This window comes from Nicotiana attenuata, unplaced genomic scaffold (genome assembly GCF_001879085.1).
Source record: "Nicotiana attenuata strain UT unplaced genomic scaffold, NIATTr2, whole genome shotgun sequence".
Classification (NCBI taxonomy): Eukaryota; Viridiplantae; Streptophyta; class Magnoliopsida; order Solanales; family Solanaceae; genus Nicotiana; species Nicotiana attenuata.
Window position 1 is genome coordinate 132,175 of NW_017673384.1, and position 6,000 is coordinate 138,174.

The following is a 6,000-nucleotide window of genomic DNA, read 5'->3' on the forward strand; positions in this document are numbered from 1 at the left end:
GAAGAGGTCGGGGGAGGAGGGGGAGGGGAGGGGGCAGTGACCAGTGAGTATCGATGTAGAAATTTTGTTCTAAAAAGAAATATTTTAAGGATAAAATAGTAAAAATCTTGGTCAAACTTAAAGTACTTATAAGCTAAATATTCATAAGCTGGGGGTGACCAGCTTATGGCTTTTGGCTTATTTTTGACTTATAAGCACTTGGCTTATAAGCACTTTTAACTTTACCAAACGGGTAAATAAGCCGAAAAGTGCTTATAAGCTAGTTTGACCAGCTTATAAGCTTAGCCAAACACCCTCATATACTTAATGGGCTAAGATCTGATTCATTCAGATTTAGACCCTCATTAAGTGCAAACAAATGAAGCTAAGTCACTTTTCTCATATAAATAGACGGGTCATATTCCATTATAATTAATCCCATATCATTATAATTTTTGGTTCGATCCGTCGTTTCGATGTTGTTTTATGTGATTTGAAACTTCGAGCGAGTTCGTGTTAGGTTATATGACTCGCGTGTGTGATTTGACGGGGTCTCGGGAGCCTCGGGTGTGTTTCGGATGGGCTACGGGTCTTTTTCTTCCACTTTTGCACTATTGTTGCTGCTTCTGGTACTCCTTCTATGCGTTCGCGATCGTGAAGGCTTATCTTGGCCACCGGGAATTTCCTTCTTCGCGTTCGCATAACACATCCCGCGTTCGCGATGCCCAGTGCACTTCTACTTCGCGTTCGCATAGGCAATCCCGCGTTCGCATAGAGCAATTTCTGGAATCTCATATTTTCCTTCAACGCGTTTGCACTCGCGCTTCCGCGATCGCGAAGCACTGCTGGTCCCTTCTCCGCGTTCGCGTTCCCTTCATCGCGTTCGCGATGCACATTTCTGGGCCAACCCATTTTTTTTCCTCTACGCGATCGCGACCCTTGCTCCGCGATCGCGATGAACAATTAACTGGGCAGACACAATTTAATCCCAAATTCGAGGGTTTCATCATTTTATCACATTTTGACTTCTAGAGCTCGGTCCTTGGCGATTTTTTAAGGGATTTTCACCTGGGCAACTTGGGTAAGTACTTCTCACTCGATTTAGACCAATTTTCATGAATCTCCTCTTAATTTCATCCTTTAATTTCAGATTTTTAATTGAAAAATGGGTAGAACTTCATAGACCGAATTATTGAGTTTTGAGGGGGTGTTTGACCTCCGATTTGGGAGATTTTTATATGGTTAGACTCGTGAGAGTATGAGGGTTATGAAAATGTTAAATTCATCCGGTTCCGAGACGTTGGCCTGAAGGGCATTTCTGTCATTTTGCCTAATCTCGCGCTTTTGCTTTGAATTAAATAGTAGAATCAGTTGCTTGAGATGTTATTTACGATATGTAATGAATTGAATTGATTTGGGCCATTTGGAGTCGGATACTCGTGGCAAAGGCGTGGTTGCTAGTTGATTTTAGCCGGTTCGAGGTAAGTATCTTGCCTAACCTTCTGTGGGGGACTTCCCCTTAGAAATTGAGTCTTCCTTGCTGATTGTATTCCTTGTATGCGAGGTGACGAGTGCGTGCTTGGATTTATTTGTGGAAAATTGCCCCTTTTAGGCTCTTAGATCCTTATAATCACCGAATATGAAGTTGTTCTTGATACGATTGAGTTCCATGTTATTAGTTTCACCTCTACATGACTTACTTGGAATTTATTGCCCTTTTTGGTTATTCTTGTTGCCTAATTGATTTTTACTTGTTTAAATGTGGACATTTACCCCTCTATAGTCATACTATCATTCTTAACTGCTTGTCTTTATTTGGAAAGCATCATTTCTATCTCTCGTATAAATAATTGGTCTTAATTGGAAAGAAGTTGGATATCCTATGTCTAGTTGATATTTTTCCTTAATTGTAATTTATTGATTCATGTTAACTTCCTTGTTGTTGAACTGAGTATTATGGAATCGTTGTTTCGTATTATTTCTCCCTTGTTGAGTTGTTCTTATTGCGCTTAGTATTTCCCTGTTACGGTTATTCCTTGTGAGTTAGTTGTACCGTCTTTTGGTGAACGAAATTTTTTGAGTTGATTCTCTTGCTTTATTCCTGTATATATTGTCATTTGTTGTGTTGTACTTGAGATTGTGATGCACGAGGTTTCTGCCGTGCGGTTGTTGAGATTGTGATGCACGAGGTTTCTGCCGTGCGGTTGTTGATATTGTGATGCACGAGGTCTTTGCCGTGCGGTTGTTGCTACTGTGATGCACGAGGTTTCTGCCGTGCGGTTGTTGTTGAAGGGTTGCACGAGGTCTTTGCCGTGCCATTGTTGTTATTGATGTTTTGCACATGCGGCGTAATAAGGCGGGATATGTTATATGCTTATATGTGGGTTGCGCATGTGGCGGAATAAGGTGGGACATTGTTATGCACGTGTGGCGAAATAAGGCGGTGCCTAATATACTATTTATTGCACACGTGGCGAAATAAGGTGGGCTATGTCAGGGATTGATTGTATAGAGTTGTGACGGCCTGTTGAGACATTCCTATTTGTTTTATATTGTGATTGTGGGTTGTTTTCCTTTATGAGCGTTACCGCTTGGGAGTTGTGAGGAAACATCGTACGTGCGGTCCGTTCTCCTTTTCATGTTTCCTAGCTGGTAGAATTTTGTTAGAAACACTTGCACAAGCGTACACGTAGCTGAACACTCCTATTAGAGGTGAATTCCTCCTGATTTTTGCTAAGGGTGGAGGTACGCCCTCGTTATCCATTATATTTGTGAGAGTGGCCCTAGTTGGCCAGTTAGTTGTCAGCTTGACCATGAGGTTGATGGGGCACGGGATGCCCATTTGTTATATTTCAGATGCTGGGCCTTTTACGAGTTGTGGTTATCCGAGACTTGGTGAAATTGTGGAAAGAGTTGAATAAGACCTTTTGTGAACATCATTATAGGATATGAGTTATTGACTTGTTTTTCCCCATGTTGTGTTGTGACCTTAGGATTTGGATTGTGATTCTGCCGTCGTTTTGTATCATCGTTTATTATATTCTTATTTTTAATTGTTGTATTTATCCCTTATTGTGAATTGTAGCATTTTTGGTCATTCATGCAGTCTTTACACTTTTTTGCTCTTCTGCACATTTTTGTTGTGCAGATACAGGTACTCCCACTCAGTTCTGTTAGCCTTGGAAGGAGGCGTATCGGTAGAGACTTCGAGGTATATCTGCTACGTCCGCAGACCGAGGAGTCCCTGTCCAGCTTTCTATAATAAGTATAGCTCTTTCAGTATTTCTCCCTTATATAGATATTCTTGAGTCAGAGCCTCTTATGTATCCCTTAGCTTGTGATTTGTGAGTTTCCGGGTTTTGGGAATGTGTTAGCTTCGATAATTGTTATGGTATGTGCCGAGCGGCACCTTAAACACCGTTTTATTTTTGCTAGTTCAGTTTTATTTACTTTCTTCCGCAATTATGGCTTATCTTCCGCATTGTTAGGCTTACCTAGTCGTAGGGACTAGGTGCCATCACGACATGTTCACGGAGGGCGAACTGGGGTCGTGACAAGTTGGTATCAGAGCTCTAGGTTCATAGGATTCACAGATCACAAGCCGGTTTATTAGAGTCTCGTGGATCGGTACGGAGACGTCTGGACTTATCGAGAGGCTATGTAACCGTTAGGAAAATTCAACTTCATTTGATTTCCCTGTCGTGCGAGATTTTTGACATCCACAATCCTAAACCTCTGTTTTCTACTCTCTCACAGATGGTGAGGACACGTACTACCCAAGCTGATCAGGCACTCGCGCCCCCTGCTGCAGCCGTCGGAGGTCGGGGCCGTGGTAGAGTTCGAGGACGCGCACGTGGTGCAGCGAGAGCGCATGCGCGAGCTGCCGCCGAGGCACCACCAGCAGATCCAGTCGGGGTCCTGGCACCTGACACGCCCACTGCTACTACTACCCCAGCCATTCAGGAGACTTTGGCACAGTTCATGAGTATGTACACCACTTTGGCTCAGGCAGGATTGCTTTCCTGTGCTGCAGCCACATCCCAGGCCGGGGGAGGAGCACAGACTCCTGCCGCCCGCACTCCTGAGCAGCGAGCGCATGTTGAGCAGGTCCCAGAGATTATTCCTGCGCCGCCTGCGGCACCAGTTTAGCCCGAGGGCACGGCAGCGGCTTCAGAGCAGGAGCAGATGAGACTAGAGAGGTTCAAAAAGTATGATCCTCCGGTGTTCCGTAGATTAGCATCAGACGATGCCCTGGGGTTTCTTGATGAGTCTTACCGTATTCTCCGTACTATGGGTATCTCTTGATCGAGCGGGGTTTCTTTCACTACTTTTCAGCTTCGAGGAGCCGCTTATGATTGGTGGCGCACCTATGAGTTAGGCAGTCCAGACGAGGCAGCTTCACTGACTTGGACTCAGTTTTCAGATATGTTTCTGAGAGAGTTTGTTCCTCAGAGCCTCAGGGATGCATGGCGCGCGGAGTTTGAGCATTTGCGCCAGGGTGCTATGACCGTCTCGGAGTATGCTGTCCGTTACACCAGTTTGGCTAGACATGCCTCAACCTTGGTTTCTACTGTTCGCGAGAAGGTTCGCTGGTTCATTGAGGGGCTCATTCCTAGCATCAGGTGCAGCATGGACCGTGAGTTGGAGATGGATATTCCATATCAGCAGGTGGTGAACATTGCTAGGAGGATAGAGGGTATGCATGCTAGAGAGAGAGGGCAGGCAGGGTCATGAGAGAGAGAGCAGATGAGATCAGGAGCGAGAGTTTGAGGAGGCGAGGGGTCCTCGTAGACCGAGGAGATATACAGGTCCTTATGTTGGAGGCAAGGTGCGTCATGGTAGAGGTTTTGTGGGTCAGCCAGTTCAGTTCGCGCTTCAGACTCAGCATGGTGACTCAGGTGTTCATGGGTCTCGGAGTACCCGTACCGCACAGTTCCCACTGCCTCATCAGCAAAGAGGGTGCTTTGAGTGTGGAGATACTAGCCACATGGTAAGAGATTGTCCCAGACTTCGGACCGGTGTGTCCCAGCGAGGTATTCAAGCAGGTAGAGGGCGCCCAAGAGGGGGAGGCCCGGCTCGTTGATGTGTTTCATACAGTAGGCTTGAGGCCGATGCGCCAGTTGAATGTCATTCAGGTACGGATTCGGTTTATTATAGAGGAGCACTATCTGTAGTTCATCTCAGTTCTACTTATCAGGGTGAGTTTCCCTTAATTGTTGTTCCATTATGAGCGCGTTTCATGATTTGTACTCTAATTACGTGATTATTCTGTTGGGAGGTTCTATGAGTGATAACCGTGTCTAGCGTCTGTTTCTAGCTGTTGTCGAGGATTATGAGGCTAGTAGTAAATTCATGTTGTCTGTTTTGGTAGGTTTGATGTGATCACTGAGTATTCTTGGTTACGAGCTGGGATTTCTATGCTGTCGACGCCCCCTTTTTCTTCCAAAATGGAGTTGGGAATCGGGTATACGACATTCGGGAGGACAACTCTATTCCCTTGCGAGAATTGGGTTTTTTAGGTTGAAGAGTCGCCACCTAATGATTATAGTGCATTAGGACACTTTAAGGAAGAATTTGAGATGAAGAACCAGAGTTTGGGTAAGGGCTAGAAATTATCTCAAGGGGAAGGTGTTAGGCACCCCTCAAGATCCACTAGTGTGGTTCCCGGCCATGCTATAATTGTGACTTTGAATGCAAGCAAACAAGTAAACAAGCAAGCATTGCAAATACGAGAAAACTATTACAAATAAGGAGCACAAAAGGTTAAAAAAGTGCTGAATTTTAGGGAAGGAGCAGTTTAGTTAAAAGTGCAAGTAGGAAGAAGTCAAGTACTTAGTGCGAACAATCTGAAAATTATGTGAAAAACAGAAGTCGAAAGTGCAACAGCTTTTAAGATTCAGAAAATTGTTAAACTAATAAAGAGGGAGGGGGGTCCTAGGTTTATATATTACATGGATCATTCGCACAACACTGGTACTCAATTGTACGCATAGTGTTATCGTGTAATCATCATCTCCAAGT